The sequence below is a fragment of the Staurois parvus genome, unplaced genomic scaffold (genome assembly GCF_062004578.1).
Source record: "Staurois parvus isolate SC_StPar_1 unplaced genomic scaffold, SC_StPar_1.0 ptg000551l, whole genome shotgun sequence".
Lineage (NCBI taxonomy): Eukaryota > Metazoa > Chordata > Amphibia > Anura > Ranidae > Staurois > Staurois parvus.
This window is the reverse complement of record NW_028318347.1, coordinates 1,273,510-1,298,726: the sequence shown is the minus strand read 5'-3', so window position 1 is coordinate 1,298,726 and position 25,217 is coordinate 1,273,510. Positions and strand designations below refer to the sequence as shown.

The 25,217-nt window shown below is 45.1% G+C and overlaps 1 protein-coding gene across 1 annotated transcript in view; it reads left to right on the top strand.

The window, feature by feature from the left end:
• The first annotated feature begins 606 nt into the window (after positions 1-606).
• Positions 607-25,217, top strand: part of LOC149451038 (uncharacterized) — a 221,199-nt gene continuing 196,588 nt past the window's right edge. The window contains exon 1 of the mRNA XM_089691129.1: positions 607-881. The gene's annotated coding sequence lies outside the window, so the exon portion shown is untranslated. The remainder of the gene's footprint in view (positions 882-25,217) is intronic.

Genomic DNA, 25,217 nt, shown 5'->3' with positions numbered 1-25,217 from the left:
CGTGACAGTATAGACTAGTGGGTGACATTGATTGAGATCTGCCCGCTGTGTGTATACAATCACCCGGCTAATGTCTAATATCAGGGGACAAAATGTGCCAGCATTCATATCAGACTAAGGGAAAACGGCCACCAGAGGAGGGCCAGGCGGGCTACAACAAAATGGAGGATGAAGATCTAATCCACTGCAATGTGATGTGTATAATTGCGAGATCATTGATTTCAGACTAAGGGAAAATGGCCACCGGAGGAGGGACAGGCGGGCTACAACAAAATGAAGGGAGATCTAATCCACTGCAATGTAATGGGATAAATGTAAATGTTACTAGACCAAGGGAAAATGGCCGCCGGAGGAGGACCGTGCGGGCTACAACAAAATGGAGGACGATGATCTTATCCTCTGCACTGTAATGTGATAACATTAAATTAGACCAAGGGAAAATGGCCGCCGAATAAGGGACAGGCTACAAAATAATGGCGCCCGATTAGTCTATTAAGGATTATATTGGTATATATAGGCAGCTGTACGTCCGATGGCCAACTCCTGAGGAAGTCACGTGATGTGATGTAACCTGTAGAGTGGGACAATGAATTCAAGCTGCTAAATAGGAAGTTTACGAGCCGCCATCCTCTTCTGCTTTTCAGGTTTTTTTCTGTTTTATACTATTCAGCTTTTGTTGGACCAGCACCATCTAGTGTCTGCTTTCCATACTGCACCCTCTGTATAAATCTGTCTGCAGTCACTTCCTGTCCCGGGAACACTTTCCTCCTCTCAGCCATTTTAGATCGGCTTCTAGAAGGTCCTGTGATTGTCGGTCTCCATCCTGAACACACGGCCACCATAGGGCCAGCATGGGATCTTCTCCATGTCAGAGCACACGGGTAAGTCAGGTGGATCTCCTATTCCTGGTCCCGGCTCCTGTCCCTGCTATAGACGGACCAATCATCTGTGACCGAACCTTCCTCCTCGTCATCGATGATCTGGGTGTATTATTATTATTTATTCCAGGTACTTATATAGCGCCGTCAGTTTACATCTATATTGTACATTCCCATCAGTCCCCGCCCCCGAGGAGCGTACAATCTAAGGGCCCTAACTCACATTCATACATACACATACTAGGGACAACTTAGGAGCCAATTCACCTCCCAGCATGTCTTTGTAGTGTGGGAGGAAACCGGTGTACCCAGAGGAAACCCACCCAGGCACAGGGAGAACATGCACACCCCAGGCAGGTGGTGCCATGGTTGGGATTTGAACCAACAACCCGTGTACTGCCAGGAGGAAGTGCTAACCACTCAGCCACTGTGCTGCCCCGTGCTGTATATATCTCAGCATCTACTTCTCAGTGTTGGTTTCCTCCTCATTGCCGGCCATTAAATGGGCCTCAGAATGGCTCCGGTATTCCCTCCCAGGAAGGACATTCAGGCCGATCTCCCACCATGTTCCTCTGATGTGTCCGAGACAGAATAACAGGAGAGACACCAGGAGAACCCGCTGGGACCTGACACTCCGAGAACCAGAGTTATGGTGGAGTATAGACCCTTCCTGAGATACTCCTCCCTGGGAATGGTCATACCTCCGTACTCCTCTCCTGTACATACCCATCACTGTCATACCTCCGTACTCCTCTCCTGTACATACCCATCACTGTCATACCTCCGTACTCCTCTCCTGTACATACCCATCACTGTCATACCCCCCACACTCCTCTCCTGTACATACCCATCACTGTCATACCTCCGTACTCCTCTCCTGTACATACTGATCACTGTCATACCTCCACACTCCTCTCCTGTACATACCAATCACTGTCATACCTCCGTACTCCTCTCCTGTACATACCCATCACTGTCATACTTCCGTACTCCTCTCCTGTACATACCCATCACGGTCATACCCCCCATACTCTTCTCCTGTACATACCGATCACTGTCATACCTCCGTACTCCTCTCCTGTACATACCCATCACTGTCATACCTCCGTACTCCTCTCCTGTACATACCCATCACTGTCATACCTCTGTACTCCTCTCCTGTACATACCCATCACTGTCATACCTCCGTACTCCTCTCCTGTACGTACCCATCACTGTCATACCTCCGTACTCATCTCCTGTACATACCCATCACTGTCATACCCCCCACACTCCTCTCCTGTACATATTACCCACCATCGTATCATCTGCAACTCCTCTCTTACATTTACTACCTGCAGTTATGCTCTTCTTCTTAAATTGGGGAATAACTCGATGACTTACATACTTTTCAGACCTTGTGAAATATTCTTGGCTGTTTTGAAAATAATACACTTTAATTTGTATTTCATGATAAATCCTGCCTCATCTCTGCCTTTCTACCTGCAGCCTAACAATGAGGCGTGCATGCAGCCACTGATCTATTTCTGGCTTTTGTCTCTCAGTCAGTCTAATGTTCATTTCTCCAAACGTCCTCCAGGACAGCCTTCCTGAGACAGAGCTCCTCCCTCTGGGACAGGAAACATGTAAGTACAGTACTATAAAAGGCGGACCACCAGGCCTCCCTCCTGAGTTTTTAGTGTTTCCTCTGCAAGGATGGGTGCAGTCATCTAGGAACTGATTGTTTGGAAGTCCTGGGCCCTAGAGTTTGCTGGTGGATCCTGGTCTGGATTACTTCCTCCTGCCTGACGTGATCCCTTCAGGAGGAGTGGGGCTGCGCTCCTGATGTCCTTCCATGCCTCAGTGGATGAAAACCATCATCGGGGGTGTCCTGAGGGGTCCAGGACCTTTGATGCCTGTCGTTCTCCTTCCCGTGCTGGGGGGGGGGCTCAAGCATCTGATACACAATGTAGCAGAGTGACTGCCAAGCAGGCGTGCAAGTAGCCCCAACTTCTGGGTGCTGTCCAGGATCCGGAAGTTCCGGCCGTGGTGACATCGGCAACGGGCGCCGGAGACTCGTGGTTCCAGTCTCCATATTAGCACAGGCAGCCAGTCTGGTGTACAGACCCAGCAGAGCCTGTAGCTCCACACCAAGAGGGACATATGGAAGGCGCTGGCACTTCTCAGGCATACTCTGGTCCTTCAAGCACTGGCTCCTCTAAGTTAAGCTTGGGGACTCTGATCCCTCTTGCTGACCCTGGTGGGCACACTTCCTTTTCTTGCTCCCCCAGCACAGTGGTTTTGTATGAGGGGCCCTGTGCTGATTATTTTCTGTATTATGTTTTTTCTTGCTTATTGTAGGTTAAAGTCCAGGACAAGGTGCAGAGTCAGACCCCCAAGAAGAAGTGTGCAGTTTGTGCAGCTAAATTGGGTTCAGCTTGGGAAAAACCCTTATGCTGCAATTGTGTGGCTAGCCTAATTAAGGATAAGTCATTTACAGCGTGCCATAAAGTGCTCACCTCCATTAAGGATGACATGTTGTCTACATTTCAATCCTTTTATTAATTTTGTTATTATTATTATTATACAGTATTTATAAAGCGCCAACAGTTCGCTCAGTGCTGAACATTACAATGGGAGACAATACATGAGACAGTACAATAACAATACAATGTGATACACGAGGGGTTCGAGGGCCCTGCTCCTTGGAGCTTTCAATCTAGGAGGGGGGGATAGTAGTATGGGAGGAAAAGCTGTGGGTTGGAGTGGTAGGAGGAGTGGAGAAGATTGGCAGTTAGCAGAGGGTGGGGTATGCTTCCCTGAAGAGGTGGGTTTTTAGGGTGCGCCTAAAGGAGAGGAGAGGAGAGTGGGTGATATTCTGATGGGTTGGGGCAGGGAGTTCCAGAGGATGGGTGATGCCCTGGAGAAGTCCTGGAGGCGAGCATAGGAGGAGGAGATCAGGGAACTAGAGAGAAGGAGGTCTTGTGAGGAGCAAAACATATGTTTTGGGTGGTAGATGGATATTAGGTCAGTGATGTAGTTCGGGGCAGAACTATTGACAGCTTTGTATGTCAGTGTTAGCATTCTGAATTTGATCCGTTGGGCAATCGGAAGCCAGTGGAGGGATTGGCAGAGGGGGGTGGCAGAAGAGGAGCGGTTGGTGAGGTGGATGAGTTTGGCAGCCGTATTCAGGATCGACTGAAGCGGGATAGCCTGTTAAGAGGCAGGCCAGTGAGGAGGGAGTTGCAGTAGTCGAGTCGTGATATGATGAGGGAGTGGATGAGCTGTTTAGTGGTTTCTGGGGTTAGGAACGAGTGGATTTTGGCGATGTTGCGGCGGTGGAGTCTGCATGAGTTTGTTAGTGATTGGTAATGAGGGATTCAGTGAGCGCTAACCAACACAGCAGCTGATACACTAAAAAGGAAAACCATCAACCTTCAAACAAACAATATAAGATAAATAGTGCAGCGCTAGATGTTATATGACTGTACCAATATTGAAGATGGTGCAATATCCCTTACTTAAATGTCAACGGGTGTAGACCACATACATATGTGTGACCAAACACACTGCATGTGATCTTCCCAAGAATTGAAAAAACGTGAGCTTCACACAACTTCACTTCACAATACAAAACGCACAATATAAATGCACAGTATAGTCCAGTCATCAAAAAGACATAGATGAGTGTATTTCGATGAAATCCTTATGATGCATGTAGTCCGGCGATGTGCAGAAGAAATAATTAAATTGCGCACTCACCGGAAGCACAATTTAAATTGTGCGTTTGTGTCTCATACACCAAAGGTCACTCCGACTGTAGATGAAGGGAAGCTCTGGATAGGTGGTTCTATGATGAAAGGTAACACATCCGGGGATTCCCTCTGGCAGACAGGCTCCAAAACAGGGTCAACTGAATTTTTCTCTGGGCCTTGGGATAATCACCTGGTGGTCCTGAGGAATTAAATGCTCGATGTGGAGCAAAAAGGAATACCCATAGTGTAGTAGTTGTGTCAAATTTAAAAGGATTTATTGTATATTAAAACAAAAACACTTAACATAAGTATGAGAATAAAATCAATCCTTGTGCACTAAGGATATCATGAATGACACACTGACCAGCTGGTATAGAAGAGTGGCCGCCGGACCCCCTTGATCCGGCGGCTTAGCGTCACGGCTAGCAGAGGCTCCTCCTTGACGCGCGTTTCGTATCACACGTACATCATCAGAAGGAATAAGAGCCATAGCTGCCGGACGCCACAAAAGTCATATATATAGTGTATTGTAAGCCTGTATTCAGGTTAATTGGGTGCCATTTTGTCGAAGTCCCGCATACTGCGCATGTGCGGGCGTCCGGGCGCCATTTTATAGTAGCCCAAATGGTGTATGTATCCACCGCATACCCAACCGCGGTGGAACATATTATATATAAATCAATAAACTAGTGGGGAGGAGCTGAATGGCTCCAGTTTTTCAATAACATGGGATTAGACCTTTTAAAATTCCTCATTGTCAGGAAAAAGAAAAAACTTGCACATTTAGACAAGGAAATTAACAAAATCAGAGAAAAACTGGTACCGTATAAAAGTACAGAGGAATACATTAATGAATCCAACAAACTTAAAAACTACTTAGACGGTATAGAAAGGGATCAAAAGATCAAAAAAAAGAAAAAATACTTTAGGGATTCTAAAGATTATCAAGAGAAATGCATTTTCAAATGGCAAACCTCTAGAAATGACTATAATAACGTCATCTCTAATGCTAATATGGCTCCTTGAAAGCAAATCAGTGGCATATCTAGTAGACATATACCTGGTGTTTCATCTGAAAGACAGCATGGTCATGACTCTCCAAGAAATCCTGGGCAGTATGAGGGAGCACCCATCCCAGTATACAATCGTTTTGAACATCTATACCAGGGCCCTGATAGTGATATGAATAATATTGGACTGAGAGACATGAGGTGGCATCCACTACAGAAGAATAATAAGAACAAAAAAAGAGGTTCTAATAAGAAATCCACTAAGGGACCTAAAAATCGGAACAATTATCAACATAATGATCGTGTCCCCAGTCGTAACTACAATCAGCCCAATGATTGTATCCCTAATCATGACTATGATTATAATTATGGTCAGGATGTGTATAAACCTCACTATTATACACCCAAGAGAAATTGGGGAACCCCTCGTAACATCCAGTATGATAGACCTCCAGGTAATCCGCAGGATGTGTATCAACCTCATTATTACACACCCAGGAGGAATTGGGGAACTCCTCGTAATATGCAATATGATAGGCCTCCAGGTAACCCCGATTATTACCAGGGAGGAAATAGACATGATGGCTATGATGACTATCCAGTCTATAACACCCAGCCTGAACCATCCCAACAGATTCGTTTTTTAGGGGAAGGAACCACACGAAAAAGAAGCATCCGCACAGAGGAAGCAGAGGAGGGAAGAGGGTCAATAGACCCCAAAAAGAGGAAACTATAACAGATAAGGGTATCTTCAATTTGAGTGGCACTACTTTATCCCAACAAGAACTTAAGGTTCTTAATAAAGGTTTAAAATATGCTCCTAAGTCTAAGCTGAATAAGTTTCAGACGTATTTAGATATACACAAGTTTACTAGGAGATTGGCAATCAAACGTTTTTTCCTTAACAAACCATTAGCGATTGATCAGAATAGTACCCAACCATCTACATCCCAATTAAGAAATGCTTCCCTTTTCAACCCTCCTCCTCAAACTCAGTCACATATTAATACCTTTAAGGAAATGGTACTTAAAGACATGGAATCTATTAAAATAAAGCGCCCATATAACCAAGTAGGCGTAGATATGGGATTAAAGTCTCTACTTGAAAATAAGGATTTAGTCATAAGGCCCGCGGACAAAGGTGGAGGGGTAGTTCTGCTAAATAAGGTAGACTATACAAAAGAAGTCCAAAGAATTACTGGACGATAAAGAAACCTATCAACTATTACCCAAAGATCCACTTGTTACTTACAAGCGGTCTTTGAAACAACTGATAAGTAAAGGTTTTGAGAATAATATCATTAACTCAAAAGAAAAGAACTTCTTGTGTCCAAAGGCCCCAAGACTCCCGATTATATATTGTCTTCCTAAAGTGCACAAGGACCCAGTGCATCCACCAGGGAGACCGATTATTAGTGGAATCGGATCCTTGTGTTCTAGGATTGGTCAATTTATAGATTACCACCTACAGCCCTTAGTGACAGCTACCCCCTCTTATCTGAAAGACACTAAGCAGGTTCTAAATGAAATCAAGAATCTTACATGGAATCCTAAACATATGACTTTCTTGGTAACTGCTGACGTAGCCTCTTTGTACAGTAACATCAACCATGAAGACGGTAGATCAGCAGTTGAGTACTATCTTAATACTACTACTAATATCTCCAAGAAATTGAAGTCATATATCCTGGAATTATTGGATTTTGCCATGCATACCAATTATTTTTGGTTTAATAACAGATTCTACCTGCAAAAAAGAGGCGTAGCAATGGGAGCAAAGTTTGCTCCCAGCCTGGCCAATTTGTTCATGGCCAGGTGGGAGGAAGATATAATATACTCTCGTGATTGGCCAGAACTTTTATTCTATAAAAGGTATATTGATGATATCTTCCTCCTCTGGAAGGGGGATGAACAGACACTTATCAATTTCTTCGGGTCTCTAAATAATAACAATCTCAATATTCAACTTACCTTTAACTATAGCACTATCAAAATTGATTTTTTAGATGTAACATTGATCAATAATGGAGGCTCTATAATATCAGAAGTCTTCTTTAAGAACACAGATAGGAATAGTTACATCCCGATGGACAGCTGCCACCATCCCTCGTGGCTGGCCAATATTCCTAAAGGCCAGTTCATGAGGATAAGGAGAATATGTACAGACGTTGACACTTATCATCAGAAGGCCGCTGTCCTAAAGGAAAGGTTTATTGAGAAAGGGTATAACGCTACAGTATTAGATGATGAGATGGCCCGAGTGGCAAATATGAATAGAGATATGATGTTAACCACCTCTACCTCACATAAGAACGGTAAATTTTGTCCCTTTATCACATCTTTTTCTATCCAATACAAACAAATCAGTAAGATTATTAAGAAAAACTGGGACATTCTTAAGGCTGACCCAATCCTAGCTAGAGCATTACCTGATAGGCCTGAAATAGTCTTCAGAAAGGCCCCTACCTTACGAGATAAAATCTCACCAAATGTGGTAGATCCTCCCCCCAGAACTACGTTCTTTGGCAATATGACGGGTTTTTACCCATGTAACAAGTGTGTTATATGTAAGTTAGATGGTATACGCAAAAAGAAAATTGAATTTTTCTCTTCCACTATAACTCAGAAAACATATGACATCTCCACATTGATCACCTGTCATAGCCGTTATGCGGTATACCTCTTAGAGTGCCCATGCAAACGGCAATATATTGGTCGGACCACCAGAAGGCTCAGAGACAGGTTTAGAGAGCACGTTAACTGTATTAAAAAGGGCCGGAAAGAACATCCTCTATCTAGACATTTCCGATACCACCATAACCGGGACCCCACCTTTTTGAAATTTGCAGGGATCGATGTAGTTCATAGTCACTGGCGAGGTACAAATAAGCTCAGACAAGTCTCCCAAATGGAAACGAGGTGGATATACGAGATGAGAACCTTATCCCCTCTTGGCCATAATGTAGAGGTAGATATAAATTGCTATATAGATAACAGTTAACATCTATGTCTTCGATTGTTTATATGGCCCTTTGTCTAATTCTGATTATTCACATTCACATTGTGGATTGTCAGGAGCATTGCAACATCATATGAATATAGATTAAGACGACCTTAGCTACTATAACAATCCACTTATTTGTGGATCATGACCTATAAGGTTTTCTAATATGGCCCACTTAGAAATTAGAAATTTCATTCATATTTTTTCTGATATTTGTCATTGCAACTTTTATATATTTTTGTTTTAATCTTATGTATTTTATTGTATTGAAGTGGGTTCAATGAGGACATATACTGTATAGTTATGAACACTCATCATAGCCCCCATGTTTTTGCTTTTATATGACCCCTGATGGCTAACATGCGTATAATTTTATACATTTTTGTATATAACCATATTGTTTATACACAGTGGTTTTAAGCATTGTATAAAAAATCTTTAGTCTTACTACAGTGATTTTTTATCACCACAGAGTGTTCAATAGTAAACATGTGGTGTTAATGGGTACATAAGATACCACGTCTGACACTTACTAATGAAGCATGATGTATTTAATCTACACATCAGAGCCTCCCTTAGGTGAATAGGACATTATCTAATTTTTAAGTATATCCTTAATTGTCCATTCACTGTCCCTGCATTTGTGCAGGTAGAGTGTGTATTCATCCTGTCAGACCACGGGAATATGGCGATTTCGTTCGCGCATGCGCACTGTCGCACCGACCCACGATAAAATGGCGTCGGTCCGTTGTGCTCATTCACTATAAAATTGTCCATTCACTGTCCCTGTATTTGTGCAGGTAGAGTGTGTCCTCATCCTGTCAGACCACGGGAATATGGCGATTCCGTTCGCGCATGCGCACTGCTGCACCGGCCCACGGTAAAATGGCGTCGGTCCGTTGTGCTCATCTGCGCATGCGCACTCATACAGCCAGCCCCCGGGAATATGGCGCCGATCTGTATCGATCGGCGCCTCTTTTATCTCCTCTTGGGGGCACCTGGGGAAGCCTGGGACTGTGATATGTGGGAGAGAGGGATGAGCTCCTCCCCACTAGTTTATTGATTTATATATAATATGTTCCACCGCGGTTGGGTATGCGGTGGATACATACACCATTTGGGCTACTATAAAATGGCGCCCGGACGCCCGCACATGCGCAGTATGCGGGACTTCGACAAAATGGCACCCAATTAACCTGAATACAGGCTTACAATACACTATATATATGACTTTTGTGGCGTCCGGCAGCTATGGCTCTTATTCCTTCTGATGATGTACGTGTGATACGAAACGCGCGTCAAGGAGGAGCCTCTGCTAGCCGTGACGCTAAGCCGCCGGATCAAGGGGGTCCGGCGGCCACTCTTCTATACCAGCTGGTCAGTGTGTCATTCATGATATCCTTAGTGCACAAGGATTGATTTTATTCTCATACTTATGTTAAGTGTTTTTGTTTTAATATACAATAAATCCTTTTAAATTTGACACAACTACTACACTATGGGTATTCCTTTTTGCTCCACATCGAGCATTTAATTCCTCAGGACCACCAGGTGATTATCCCAAGGCCCAGAGAAAAATTCAGTTGACCCTGTTTTGGAGCCTGTCTGCCAGAGGGAATCCCCGGATGTGTTACCTTTCATCATAGAACCACCTATCCAGAGCTTCCCTTCATCTACAGTCGGAGTGACCTTTGGTGTATGAGACACAAACGCACAATTTAAATTGTGCTTCCGGTGAGTGCGCAATTTAATTATTTCTTCTGCACATCGCCGGACTACATGCATCATAAGGATTTCATCGAAATACACTCATCTATGTCTTTTTGATGACTGGACTATACTGTGCATTTATATTGTGCGTTTTGTATTGTGAAGTGAAGTTGTGTGAAGCTCACGTTTTTTCAATTCTTGGGAAGATCACATGCAGTGTGTTTGGTCACACATATGTATGTGGTCTACACCCGTTGACATTTAAGTAAGGGATATTGCACCATCTTCAATATTGGTACAGTAATATAACATCTAGCGCTGCACTATTTATCTTATATTGTTTGTTAGTGATTGGACTTGGGGCTGGAAGGATAGATTGGAGTCTAGTATGACACCAAGTACTCTGGCTTGCGGGGTGGGCTTGATGGTGGCATGGTTGGACGTGATGGAGAAGTCAGTGGGGGGGGAGGGGTGCGGGCAGGGGGGAAGACTAGGAGCTCGGTTTTAGAGAGGTTCAGTTTAAGGAAGTGGAGTGACATCCAATCCGATATGTCGTTCAGTAGGCTGGTGATTCGGGTGGACACTGAAGGGGTGAGGCGAGGGGTCAAGAGATAGATTTGCGTGTCGTCAGCATAGAGGTGGTAGTTGAAGCCGTGAGAGTGTATCAGTTGGCCAAGGGAGGAGGTGTAGATGGAGAAGAGAAGGGGCCCAAGGACAGAGCCTTGAGGGACCCCAACAGAGAGGGGGAGTGGGGGGGAGGTGGTAGTGTATCCTTTAGATCCCTATTGGAAAAATGCAGTCGCCACTGGGTCCTTGGACCCAATCGGTGGGTTTGTAGGTAGCAGATGCATTAAGAGGGGAGGAGGACCCGGAGGAGGATCCTAGGTCTCTTGCTTCCTCAAAGGTAGATTCAGGCTCATAAGAGGAGGACGGTGAAGTTTGCTCCTCCAGAGGTTCCAGGAACAAATTGCCCCTGGAAGATGTGGACGACCTCCTTAAAGTTATCTACAAAACCTTAGAGATCGAGGAGGAGGATGTTTGCCTATCTAAGCATGACCTCATGTATCAAGGTTTGTATGCTAGAAAGACTAGGGTCTTTCCAGTCCATAGTTCCCTGGTTGATACCATTAGGCAGGAATGGGAAAGCCCTGAGAGGAAACCCTTTTTCTCAAGTAATCTTGAAAGGAGGTTTCCTTTTTAGGATAACAGGTCCCAGCAATGGAACAAGGTTCAGAAATTAGACACCCCCTTATCTAAAGTCTCTAAAAGGACAGACTTAACATTGAAGATATGGGGGCCATGAAGGACCCTATGTATAAGAGGGATGAAGTCTTACTCCGCAGGGCCTGGGATTCCACTTCCATCAGCTTTAGGCCAGCTTTATCATCTACCTGTGTCACCAGAAATCTGGAATGCTGGCTTACCCAGTTAGTCGCATCTTTTGGCAGGAACCTTCAGGCAGCAAATCCTGAAATATAGGGCAGCACAGTTTCTAAATGGTTAGCACTTCCACCTGACAGTACTCGGGTAGTTGGTTCGAATCCCAGCCACGGCACCACCTGCTTGGAGTTTGCATGTTCTCCCTGTGCCTGCATGGGTTTCCTCTGGGTACTCCGGTTTCCTCCCACACTCCAAAGACATGCTGGTAGGTTAATTGGCTGATGTCAAAATTGTCCCTAGTATGTGTATGTATGAATGTGAGTTAGGGACCTTAGATTGTACGCCCCTTGAGGGTTAGGGACTGATGGGAATGTACAATATATATGTAAAGCGCTGCGTAAACTGACAGCACTATATAAGTACCTGAAATAAATAAATAATTTCCTTTGCTGTTTAAAGCAGTTGGTTTCCTTGTGGACGCCTCGGCCAAATCCTTTAAGCTAGCGGCTTGAACCTCTGCCCTAGTGAATTCAGCTAAAAGGGAATTTTGGTTAAAAACCTGGACAGGGGACTCCGCATTCAAACTGCACCTTTGTGCCTTACCCTTTATTGCCGATAATCTTTTTGGTCCAGGTCTCGAGGAGGCTATGGAATGTACGGCCCATAACAAGAGGACATTCCCAGAGTAAGAAAAGGTTTTACTCTAGTAGGGTTTTTATTTCCACCTTATTTCTATGGCTTCTTCTAGAAATAGAGAGTGATGGAAACAAATTCAGAAACTTACCCGAGAATTAGAATCACATTATAGGGCTCATGATGGCAATCCATCTCTACTTAACAAACCATGATATCGCAAAAGCGTCTAGAACTGAATACTTTACTATCCCAGAAAACTGAAAAAGCTCTACGCTGGTCGAAGGCCTCCTTTTTATTACATACTAATTCAGGGTCTACTATGTTCGCACGGAAATTAAACCTTTCAATACGACCCCCACATATCTACAAGTTACGTACTAAATCCGGCAGTATCTGCTCTCTTCCTCGTGAAGTCCTGGGTATTTTTGAAATATTTTATTCCACCCTATTAGCTCCCCCGCAATCAACTTCTGCTTCCTCAAATGGCTCATGGCTTGATTCTATACCCCCCCTGCTCTCACACCCTCTCAGATATCCTCTCTCAATGCCCCATGCACTTTGAAGGAAATATCCTGTGTGATTAGCACACTAAAAACTTCCACAGCACCGGCCCTGATGGGTTCACGGCCAGTTATTATAAACATTTTACTCCTACATTGGCTCCCTCTTTGATGTCATTTTTAAATGATGTTTTGCAGGGCGGTAGGTTTCCTGAGGAGATACTCTTGGCTAACCTGTCTCTATTACCTAAACCCCTGAAAGACCATCATTTACCTCAAAACTATAGACCAATCTCAGTGATGAACAATGATCTGAAAATATTTAGCCGCATTCTGGCAGATAGGTTGGCCCCATTATCTCCTCTTTGGTCTCACCGGAGCAGTCGGGATTTATCCCAGGCAGACTTATCACGGACAATATTCCTCTCACATTAAATGTTATTCAGGACGCCAATTTGCATTCTAAAGAAGTTTTGTTGCTGAGCCGGGACATTAACAAGGCCTTTGATAGTGTCCTCTGGCCATACTTGTTTTCATTACTGCAGAAGATGGGCTTTAGTGATGAATTTCTGTCTGGTGTACATGCTTTGTATGACTCCCCCCAAAACAAGAATAAGACTTCCAGGCTGCAATTCTGTATTTTGTACACTAGGCGGAGGTACCTGTCAGGGTTGTCCTCTTTCACCCTTATTATTGGGGCTTGTTTTGGAACCCTTGGCAATTGCAATAATCACACTCAGACATTTCTGGTTCCCCATTATTGGTTCACATTTCACAATTTGTATGTATGCAGATGATGTTATGCTTTTCCTTACTAAACTGTTGGTGTCATTGCCTGACTTCTGCTCATTATTGAATGACTTTGTAACAGTATCAGGTCTTACTGTAAATTTTACTAAATCAGTAGTTCTGCCTATTAATGTTCCTGATTCCCTGGGTGCATCTCTCCGCAATTCTTTTCCATTTCGTTGGGCCACAGATCAGATTTCATACCTAGGTATAAACCTCACCCCCAGATACTCAAAATTATTTGCTGCTAATTGGCCACCATGTGTGTCACGCCTCTCACCTCTATTGAAGATCTGGCATGGATCCCCTATCTCATTCTTCGGCAGAGTCACGGCAGTAACAATGAATGTCTTGCCTAGATTACGTTATTTAGATCACTCCCAATCCCTGTCTCAAAAACGTTCTTAGATCACTTTCAACGGATTATTAATAATTTTATTTGGTGTAACAAACGCCCTCGTTTTACTTCATCGGTCCTCTACCGGTCACAATGGGCGGGAGGCCTAGGTCTCCCCAATTTCTGGCTTACTACCTGTCAGCCCGTTTCGCACAGCTATCACAATGGGTGACTATTACTTCCCAGGTCCCGTGGATCAGATTTGAATCTCAGTCTATACATCCGTTCTATTTACCAGGTGTATTATGGTCCAAAATTCCCCCCCCCCCTCGTTATTGCTCTATAATTCCATTGTTGCCCAATCATTGATGTTTTGGTCCCGTTATAAACTTAAATTGAATCTTGTCTCCTCTGTCTCACCAGGTTCATCATTTTTTGGTGACCCAAATTTTATTACAGCATTCTCATCTTCACAGGTATTCCGTTGGTGGTATGATAGGTCCTTTATTAGGTTATCTGACTTTCAGAGAGGAGGATCTTGTATCACTTTTGAGATGCTACGCATACTTTTTGATATTCCGCTTCGTGAATATTATCATTATTGACAGATTAGACATTTTTTTAATTCACATTTTGGTCTTACGCCTTCATCTCCGATTTCATTTTTTGAACGTATTAGCCGTGACTCTCCTAGGGGCAGGGGTCTTATTTCAGATTTGTATCGCCAATTTTTGGTTACTTTCTTTCCTCACCCCCTCTTTATAGACAGAAATGGGAGGCTGATAGTGATGTCACTTTTTCTGATGAGGATTGGGATTCCATGGTGGGTAATGTGTGTAAGAGCTCTAGATCTTTCTGTCCGTGAGACGGCCCTCATAGTAATAACCAGATTGTATCATACCCCATCTAGACTACACGCCATGTATCCAGGGACGTCCCACCTTTGTTTCCGGGGCTGTGGCCTTGCTGGTACTCTAGTGCATATATTTTGGGCCTGCCCAAGCCTCTCATTGGTGTGGCACAAAATTTCTGAAGTTGCCTCTGCAGTGGCAGGTGCTCCGGTGCATCTGTCTATGCAGTCCTGCCTACTGGGAGCCCCTATCTTGGGAGTTCAGACTGAGGTTATGAGGCTAATCCATAGCATTTGTATATCCACCCTATGGGCTATTGCCCTCCATTGGAAATCCCTCACAGTACCATTGACCACAGTTCTGCGAGTTGATGCGGTGATGCTCATGGAGAGAATTCATTATACTCTATTGGATAAGATGCATTTATTTGACAGAAAATGGGAACTTTGGAGAACTCACAGGCATTTACTAGATCAATAAGGACCATTTATGCTTTGATTGAGTTACTTTGTTGGTCATTTTATAACTCTGCCTCCCTCTCTACCTATATTGCTCATGTACTTCATTTCTTTTCTCTTTTTTTTCTTTTCTCTTTTTCCCTTTATTCTACATAATTTCACCTTTGAAATGAATACTTCAGTTGTTCCTTGTTTCTCTTGTATATTCTATTTGAAGCTGTAATGCCATTTGAAGTCTATTTCTTAAAAAATAAAAACGTTTGTAACCAAAAAAATATATATTTAGTATAATTCTACAATTTTTGCAACTAACAGCTCAATGCAGTTAGCTAAACCTTCTACCAATAGCTGGACAGCAAAATAACGGATCGCCCTTTCATCCAGCTGTGGTCTAATGCTGTTTAATGCCCATGATACCCAGCCAAGCATAGCCTCTTTGAACAATGCATACACTTACCAACTGCTTATATCTGCAGGCTGACATCTTATTCCCAATAGTCTATCCTTGGCCTGACTCCTATAAAATGGATATTTAATATCTTGTTTTTTGGCCTCTGTGGCTTCTGAAGATGTTCACTGCTCCCCCACATTTTCCTTGGTAGCCCCGAGTTGGGCCTGCCCAGGACTGTTTTTTTCCCATCCATTTATATCCCAGTGACATAGACAGATGGACAACCTACCTGTTTTCACATCATGGCCTTTTGGCCTCCTGACCTGTTTTGTCAGACATTTCTCTCTCTTTACTAACCTTGCTTCCCCCACTTTTCTCCTTTCTTTCTCTTATTCCTGTCCCAGGGGTGATGATGTCTCCATGATGCAACACCTACAATCAGCTTTGCATCTGTCCTTTATCATGCCTCCAATAAATATACTTACTCTGAATGTTCGGGAAATAAAAAAGTTAAGGCCTTCAAATCCTTTGCCCATGCCAAAGCACATGTGGTGTGCCTGCAGGAGACTCATTTTACTGCCAGCCATATGCAGAAATATCTCAGCTCTTCCTACCCACAGGTTTATATGGCTTCTGCTGCAACTAAACACACAGGTGTACTCAAAGCTTTCCACTGCTCTACTCCCTTTACACCCAAGGCAGGGATCTAGGACCCAGAGGGCCGTTATATTTTCTAGTGGGTCACCTTGACTCAGAGGTCACTATAGCTTCATACTATGCCCCAATTGCAGTCCTAACTCCCATTTGCTACAAGTAATAGATTCCCATAAATTAGGTACACTTTTATTATGTGGCAATTCCAATCAGCTAGTTTATCCCTTTTTAGACAAATCCCCCATAACCTCTTATCCATCCACATCCTCCTTCCAGCAACAACTCCAACAACGCTCTCTCATAGACACATGGCAAGAAGCTAACCCAGCTAGAAGACACTATACATACTTCTCATATCCACAGAAAACTTTCTCCCACATTGACCATATATTTCTGACTAGAGGTATGTCCCCAGCCCTCCTATCCTGAACCATCATACCTTACCCCTGGACTGGTCACAAAGCTGTCCTCTTGACCCTCTCCTCCTTAGTTCCCCAACAAACTAGCACTATATGGAGTCTAAATGGTCCACCCATCCCACAGACTGGACATTGAACTAGCCATCAAAGAATACCTGACACATAACACAACTGATGACATCTCTCTCCTGACCTTTTGGGAAGCCCATAAGTCTGTAATTAGAGGAGCCTGTATCAGCCAAGCCTCACATCTCAAGAAAGGACAGCGAGCAATCCATCACCGCTTAGAAACCTCATTTCATCAGGCCAACAAAGCCTTCCAATCCGACCCCTCACCTTCTCATAGATTGTCCTGGACAAGACCAGGCTAGAAATAGATGTTTTCTCGACAGAATCAGACAAAAAAGTTCTACGCCAATCCAGGCATGAACATTAAATGAACGCAAACAAACCTGACACTTTTCTATCCCTGGGACTGCGAACCTCAGACCACACACACAGACTTGTCCATTTAAAGATTACAAAAACTTCACACACCAGCCATCCTAATAAAATATTACAGGTCTTCCACAAACATCTAGCAGAATTATACTCTGAGACCGGCTCCTATGATGAATCGCAGGCCACTGAACTTTTCTCAAGCCTATCTCTACCAACACTCTCAGCTTCTCAATGTTCTTCCCTGGAAACACCTATTACAGAACTTGAGGTCCCGAACTCCATCAAGTCCCTAAAGTCTAATAAGCGGCCTGGCCCAGACAGCTTACAGCCCTATATTCCAAAATATTTACTAACCTCCTTCCACCTTTATTGGTTAATGCATTTAATGCCTTACTCAAAGGTTATTCTTTCTGCTCAGACTCCCTAACAGCAGTCATTTCTATGCTACCTGAACCCCAATCAGATCACACCACATGGCTTCATTACACACCAATCTCCCTTCTTAACTTGGATGTTAAAATGCTAGAAAAATCCTATCTGCATGGCTGAACTCCATCATAGGCACCTTGATACACAAGGATCAGATGGGTTTTAACCCCCCTCTGCCAAGCCGAGACCACAGAGTGATTTTGCTAGAACATGCAGCTTGCATACGCCGCATACCCGGCTGTTTCCTTTCCTTAGACATAAAAAAAGCCTTTGACTCCAATGGATATCACCCCTTTACACCTCCCCAAGGGCTTACTTGAGATATGTGGGTTACAAGTCAGACTTTTTTTCCATACAAAGGGGAATGAGGCAAGGCTGCCCCTCCCCCCTCTCCTTTTCTAGCGAATGAACCTTTAGCACAGCTGATAAGAACTAACACAAATATTAAAGGATTAGAACTTGGTGGTCATCATCATAAGTTATGCTTTTTCTCTGATGACAATCTCCTCTTCATGTCTTCTCCTTTGATCTCAGCACCCAACCTTCTCCAATGCCTGGACCAATTTGCAGTGATTTCGGACCTGGTTGTGAATCCCAAAAAGTCTACAGCTCTTAATATCTCTCTACCCTCCTTAACTGTGTCACATCTACAACGTCCTCCACCCTTCTCTTGGTCCAGTCAATATATTCCTGATTTAGGACTGTAACGGAAGTGTAGGCAGGACAGAACACATGAACAAGATGGGGAACACACAAAACTTTATTGAACTCTGAAAGACAATCAGAACAGTTCATGGCACTCCGCGACATTCGGCTCGTAGGGACACCCACAGTAAGTGGGCTCACGGGGACTCAACGGGACACTAGCTGTGGAGTCTGGCCTAGCACAGCTCCCACCCAGCTTTCTAGGGTCATCGGTGCGCACAACAGGGACCGTTCAGGACATGGGGAAGGTCGGTGCGCACAACAGGGACCGTTCAGGACACGGAGGGGGTCGGTGCGCACAACGGACAGTTCAGGACATGGGTAGTCTGTGCACGCAACAGGGACAGTTCAGGACACGGGTAGTCTGTGCGCGCAACAGGGACAGTTCAGGACTCGGGTTGTCTGTGCGCACGCACAACAGGGACACTTCAGGACACAGTCTGTGCGCACAACAGGGACAGTTCAGGACACGGGGGAGGTCGGTGCGCACAACAGGGACAGTTTAGGACACGGGTAGTCTGTGCGCACACCAAGGGCAGTTCATGGTTTCAAGGGACACTCTCGGTAGGCGACTTGCAGACGCTCAGCAGCAGGCAGCTCTCAGGGAGGTAGGCGACTTGCGGACGCTCAACAGCAGGCAGCTTCCAGGGACCCTCAGCAATGGACAGCGGCCCTCACAGTGGCCAGCTTCTCAAGGGACAGCAGCGATCGTCAGTCTAGCGATCAGCAGCAGGAGCCCTCACAGCGGCCAGCTCCTCCAGTGGCTTAGCGATCAGCAACAATGGCCCTCGCAGCGGCCAGGAACAGCAGCGGGGGTAGCATGGCTGCGGAGTCTGACCTTAGAACAGGGGGGCTCATGCAGAGCGCTCAGCGGGGATGCCTGCGGAGGCCCGGTCCCCACCCTGACCTCCCACGACAGCAGTGGCGGCGGGCCAAGGGAGAGCGGCCGGACGGCATTAGGAGGAAGGGAGAGAGAGCAAGCCTGGTCTCACGCTGGCATTTTTAAAAGCCGCGCACAACCTTTCCTCGTTGCAATGGCCGGCTCAGCGCCGCATTGCCGGGGTAACGAGGCATGCCCCCCTCACTCCAGCCACGCGCAAGGAGCGCGGCTTTTGTCTCTGTCGGGGTGCCAAGCGCGGGAAGCCCTGCACCTGCCGGGGGCACACAGAGACCTCCCAGCGGCCCCCCGCTGGGATTTCCTGGTGAGGGGGGGTCTCCTCCCCTCATCCTGCTTCACAGCTGTGTGCGGCGAGTGGAAAGAGAGTGAACCGGGCGCATGTGACACTGATTCCCAGAGAGGGGGGAGAGGTGAGGGAAGCTACAGTGATGGAGAAGAGCAAGCCTGGCACACCGTGACAAGGATCCAAGCTGATGGCAGACCTCAATATTCTATATTCTGCTAACTACCCTCCTATGTTAACACACCTTACTAATCTTATGACATCCTGGTCCAAACTACCCCTCTCATGGATGGGTTGTATCACGGTTGTAAAAAATGACAATTCTGCCCAAAATATTATACCTTTATTGGGTCCTACCCATATATATATGTATATAATGTCACAATATAGGCGCTGCCAGGGTTCCCAAATTCCCTTAGCACATTGAAATTTAATTAATAAAGCTCAGCTCCCATTTCAGTAGTTGTTTCCCCTGTCAGGATGACCTTCCTCCCCCTGCTGCCTCTCGTCCTGCCGCGGGTCTTTGAAGCTCCTCTCACCTCCGCCACTATCTTCTCCCCATCCTGCGAGGCCTTAGGGGAAAAGAGAGTGAGGTTCATACCTCTCTGCGGAGAGGTTCTGGACCTGGTGTCAGAATGACGCCACACGGTCCTGTCATCCACACTGCATGCATGGGGAGTTCCTGCGCTTGCGGATGCCACCGGACAAAGGCCTTAATCACGAGAGCACGACCCGTGTCCAGGGGGCGTGCCTCATTGCTGAGCAACAAGGCTCACCGCCCACCACTGCCAGGACGACCGGGAAGTGACCTGCATCGGTTTAAGAGACTGATGCCGGGCTCTTCCTGGTCATTCATTTCGCTGCCAAGCCACCGAGGGATCCCAGATGAGGCGGGACCATCGTGGCCACTCTGCATTGACCCCCCAAGGATAAGGGGAGCCTCCACAAGCTGCCGCTCTGCACTCCCCAAAGCTAAGGGGGAGAACCACACCAGCTGCCCATCGCAAGCCCCAGAGAAGGGGGAAACCTCCGCAAGCTGCCACTCTGCAAGCCCCAAGGATAAGGGGGAGAACCACACAAGTTGCCCACTGCAAGCCCCAAGCTAAGGGGGAGAACCGCACCAGCTGCCCACCGCAAACCCCAGAGAAGGGGGAGACCTCCACAAGCTGCCACTCTGCAAGCCCCAAGCTAAAGGGGAGAACTACACCAGCTGCCCTCTGCAGGCATCTAGGACTCGGGGGGATTATTACCACGGACTATGCCACACATACTCCGCTTTCAGGGCAAGTACCTGATGTCATACTACCTTGCTCCCCTGTGGACCTGGGCACCTCTGTCAGATCTGTGAGTGTATGCTCCCCTGTTTTCCCTGAACTGTTCTTGTACTCCCTCTCCTCCTCCCTGTTTGGTTTACAAACAGCTGTAGAGACTTTAACTTTGCCCCTGGGGCTGGACTACAATTATTTTGGGCCCTCTCCTTGCTATTTCCCATACTGAGCACTGCCACCCCCCTTGCAATCTCCCATTGAGTGCACATCTTGCTCAACTCCCTAAATATCACACAGTAAAAGTGACCCCCTCCTATGGGTCACTATAGAGTCAGTAGATTGTAACCCCTCATGAGTTGCCAATTTACTATGGCTACACCCAAGAGACCATCGCTCACTCCAACACCCAATTACTCAACACTACCCATCTATCTGGGACAGTCTAAAGTTCTGATACACCTTACAGTCACCTCATAACCCACTCATGGCATACCTCCTCAATCCAGGATTTTATCCGGCATGGATGCCTCCATCTTCTTTTCATGCTTGTCCTAGAGCTAGTCTAGTTCAACACCAGACTCCTTTATACCCTTCCAAACCCTATGTGACTCCAACAAAATCTCTACATCTGAAATGTTTAGATATCTTCAGATCAAACACTTGTATTGCTCTCACTTACACATGAACACCTCTGTCCTAGACATGACTAGGTTTGGACACATATGTAAATGTGACCCCCATGCCAGACTTTTGATTTCCACCTTATATGCACAGTTACCAGCTCCACCACCTTACACTTCCTTACCATATACATCCAAGTGGGAATGGGATTTAAATCTTCATTTGAAAGCGATTGGGCAGACATATGGTCTGCTGCAAAATCCGCCTCCCAAAATATAGTTGCTATGGAGACTAACCACAGCACTCTCATGCACTGGTACCTGGTCCCTGCCCGGATCCCTAAATCCATCCCTAATCCCTGACTTGTTTTCGTGGCTGCTCTGAAGCAGGTATCCACATTTGGTGGACCTGCCCAGTTGTTCAAATGTATTGGTGCAAAATATTTCATATGCCTACAGTTCTTTATGAAGAAGTTACAGTATATATATCCATCCGGCCACTGCCTCATTTAATAACAAGCCCCAAGAAGTATACCTTATGGCGTGTCTCCAAGCTATGGATGGAAGGAAAGGGATCACCCCACCGGCAAGTGAGAAGAGGGGAGCATGAGTCAGAGCGATTCCAGTGTCAGCCAATACAAGTAAAGGGATGGATGCAGTGTGACCAAGCCCTAGTGGGCAGGGTGAAATGCATCAGAGGGCATGGCTAGAATGGCAGCTGAGGCCATTCCTCAACACTGGACTGGGGTCGGTTGACCAGCGTCCATTCCTTTACTTGCGTAAGGCCCAAGAAGTGACACACTGGCAATTCAAACTACCCCTGTAGGTCACCATCACGGCTTAGCAAACCATAGCGAAGGCCTGGAAATCCCCCCACCTCAATACCACTGAAACTAAGAATAGTGTCACTCGAGCCACGATACATGTCAAAGTAGAAGCCGTCCTATTAGACAGAGTGCATAAAAATGAACAACTATGGCAACCATGGGTTGACCATTTCCTACCCTCAAACTCCGATGAAACCTTACTCTCTTTGTAGTCCTGAGTCCATTAGGTAACCCACTACTCAGTTGCTACTCTATACAGGCACACACCCTCCCCCCTGGGGACCTCCTCTCCTCCCCCCTTATCTGTACCCCTTTCTTCACTACTCTTGCTCTTATCTCTCCATTGCTCTCTTCCTTTTCACCTTTCCTCTCATTAGCTCTTTATCCCTTATGGGGTTTTCCCAATTGGGGGAACCTACACTATCAGTTTGAATTTTCAGTGAGGCGGACAGGTCACCCACTCGTCTGCCACTGGTATCTGCATACAGGTTGAAGTGCTAAATCTATACTCCCACTGTGACATGCAAAAGTTGTTTCATCAGAAAAGAGGATTTGGACCACTGAGCAACAGACCAGGTCTGTTTTTCTTTAGTCCAGGTAAAACACTTCTGATGTTTTGTTGTTCAGGAGTGGCTTGACAAGAGGAATACGACATTTAAAGCCCATGTCCAGGATCCGTCTGTGTGGTAGCTCTTGATGCACTGACTCCAGCCTCAGTCCACTCTTTGTGAAAGTCCCCAACACTTTTGAATGGCCTATTCCTGACAATCCTCTCCAGGCTGCGGTCATCCCTGCTGCTTGTGCACCTTTTTCTTCCACACTTTTCCCTTCCACATAACTTTCTATTAATGTGCTTTGATACAGCACTTTGGGAACATCCAACTTCTTCTGCAATTACCTTTTGAGGCTTTCCCTCCTTATGGAGGGTTTCAATGATGGTGTCAGGACAGCAGTCTTTCATATGATTGTGATTCCTACTGAACCAGACTGAGAGACCATTTAAAGGCTCAGGAACCCTTTGCAGGTGTTATAGCTTAATTAGCTGATTAGAGTGGGACACTTTGAGCCGAGAATATTGCACCTTTTCACAATATTCTCATTTTCTGAGATTGTGGATTTGGGGTTTTCATGAGCTCTAAGCCATAATCATCACAATGATGACAAATCACGGCTTGAACTATCTTGCTTTACATGTAATGAGTCTCATATATTAGTTTCACCTTTAAGTTGCATTACTGAAATGGACTTTTGCACGTTATTCTAATTTTTCGAGTTTCAACTGTATACTCCACAATTCTCCCATGTGGACACCTCGTAAGTGGTTCTCCAGTATAGACTCCCAGTTTGGAGAACTCATTTAAAAGAAGCCGTCAGCTAGAATCAAACTCACTACTCTACAGTATGGTGAAGACCAAGGAGGCCCAGCAATACCAAATGTTAGACTTTATTTTATAGCTGCCCAACTTCAGCATCTTACCAGGTGGGACTTAGTAGACATATTAGATCCCATCCATCGATTGCTACTTCCATCAGATACAGATTTCACATCACTCTCACACTTGTTAATGGGCTTCAGATGGCACCAGTGGGAAAGGCATGATCTCTCATCTATTTATTCCAGTCTTTTGACTCTTGACGAAGAATTATAGAAATAAATGGTAAACAGACAGAGAAACAGAGAAAATAAGAGAGAGTGGTGGGAGGTGATTGTGACCTCCATACCTCTCATCTCTCTGTCCTCTTCACAGAAACTCAGTCATTTCTTTTGCGTAGAGCTTTCAGGACTCCAGCTCAATTGTTCAGCTAGGACAGGAGGGATTTCCCCTTATGACCCCAATTGTAGCGGTGATGTCGGGGATTTGATACATGTTTTGGAGATGTCCAAAATTATTCAAAAAGTGGAACGATATGACCAGTATTATAATGTTGGTGTTCAATATTCCTCGGGTGTGCCTCTTGGTGTCAATAGAGGAGGAATTATTTACACCTCCTCCTATTACAAGTCATATAGCAATAGTGAGGCTGCTTGACCATAAAAAATATCCCGATCTTGGCTATCATCTCAAACTCCCAGCAGACAACAGTTGATTGAGCAGGTGATCTCCACACTAACATGTGAAAAATGAACTCTCCAACATTGTAATTCCCCCAGGAGATGTATGTCTGGCAGAACTGGCTGGATACTCCTTGCTCTCTCCTAGTTAGTTCTTCATAGGCTTTTAAAATCTTATCTCTTTTAGCCCCATAGAAGGAGAACGGCCAGTTGTATCCTACTGAATGGTGACTACATTGGAGACCCATACTTGGGGTATGATCCTGTAGACACGGGCCTCATTGATTGGTGTCAGCTATCTATGTATGTACTGGGGGGAGTTACTTGCTGTGTACAGCTGAATTGTTCTAGGTTGTTTCTTCTTTTCTCTGTTCATTTGTTTATAAAAGGTAAAAGTGACACCATAGACAAAGCAAGTTATTGTTCTGTATGATCTGTAACAGTGCCACAACCGCCTATACGTGAGAATGTATGACTCCATTGTCTGGGCTGAATGTTGGGAATACTGTGCGCACTTATAAACTTTCTAAATAAAATCTATTTGATTAAAAAATACTGTAGATAATGCTGTACATATTCTTTCTATTCATAAGATATATTTAATAATGAACATTAAAAATAGAAAGTAACTTTATGTAGCCCTATATATAGAATAGTATCTTTTTTCTTTCTCTACAGGTAGATTGATGAACCAGGTTTTTGGGACATTTTGGTCTTCATGAATAGATCTGAGTCACATGGAAAATAAAACACATGGGTGTCTTCATTGACTGAAAGTCTTTACTGCAGTTCACTGGAGGATTCACACGGAATACAAGTCATATCTGTGTTCTAAAAGTCATGGTTTGGATCCTCTTCCACATTGATCCAGCAGGAGAAAAGTAATTTCAGTGTTCTGGAAGTGACAATGGCTTTACAATAAAGTCCAACCCAAGTATACAT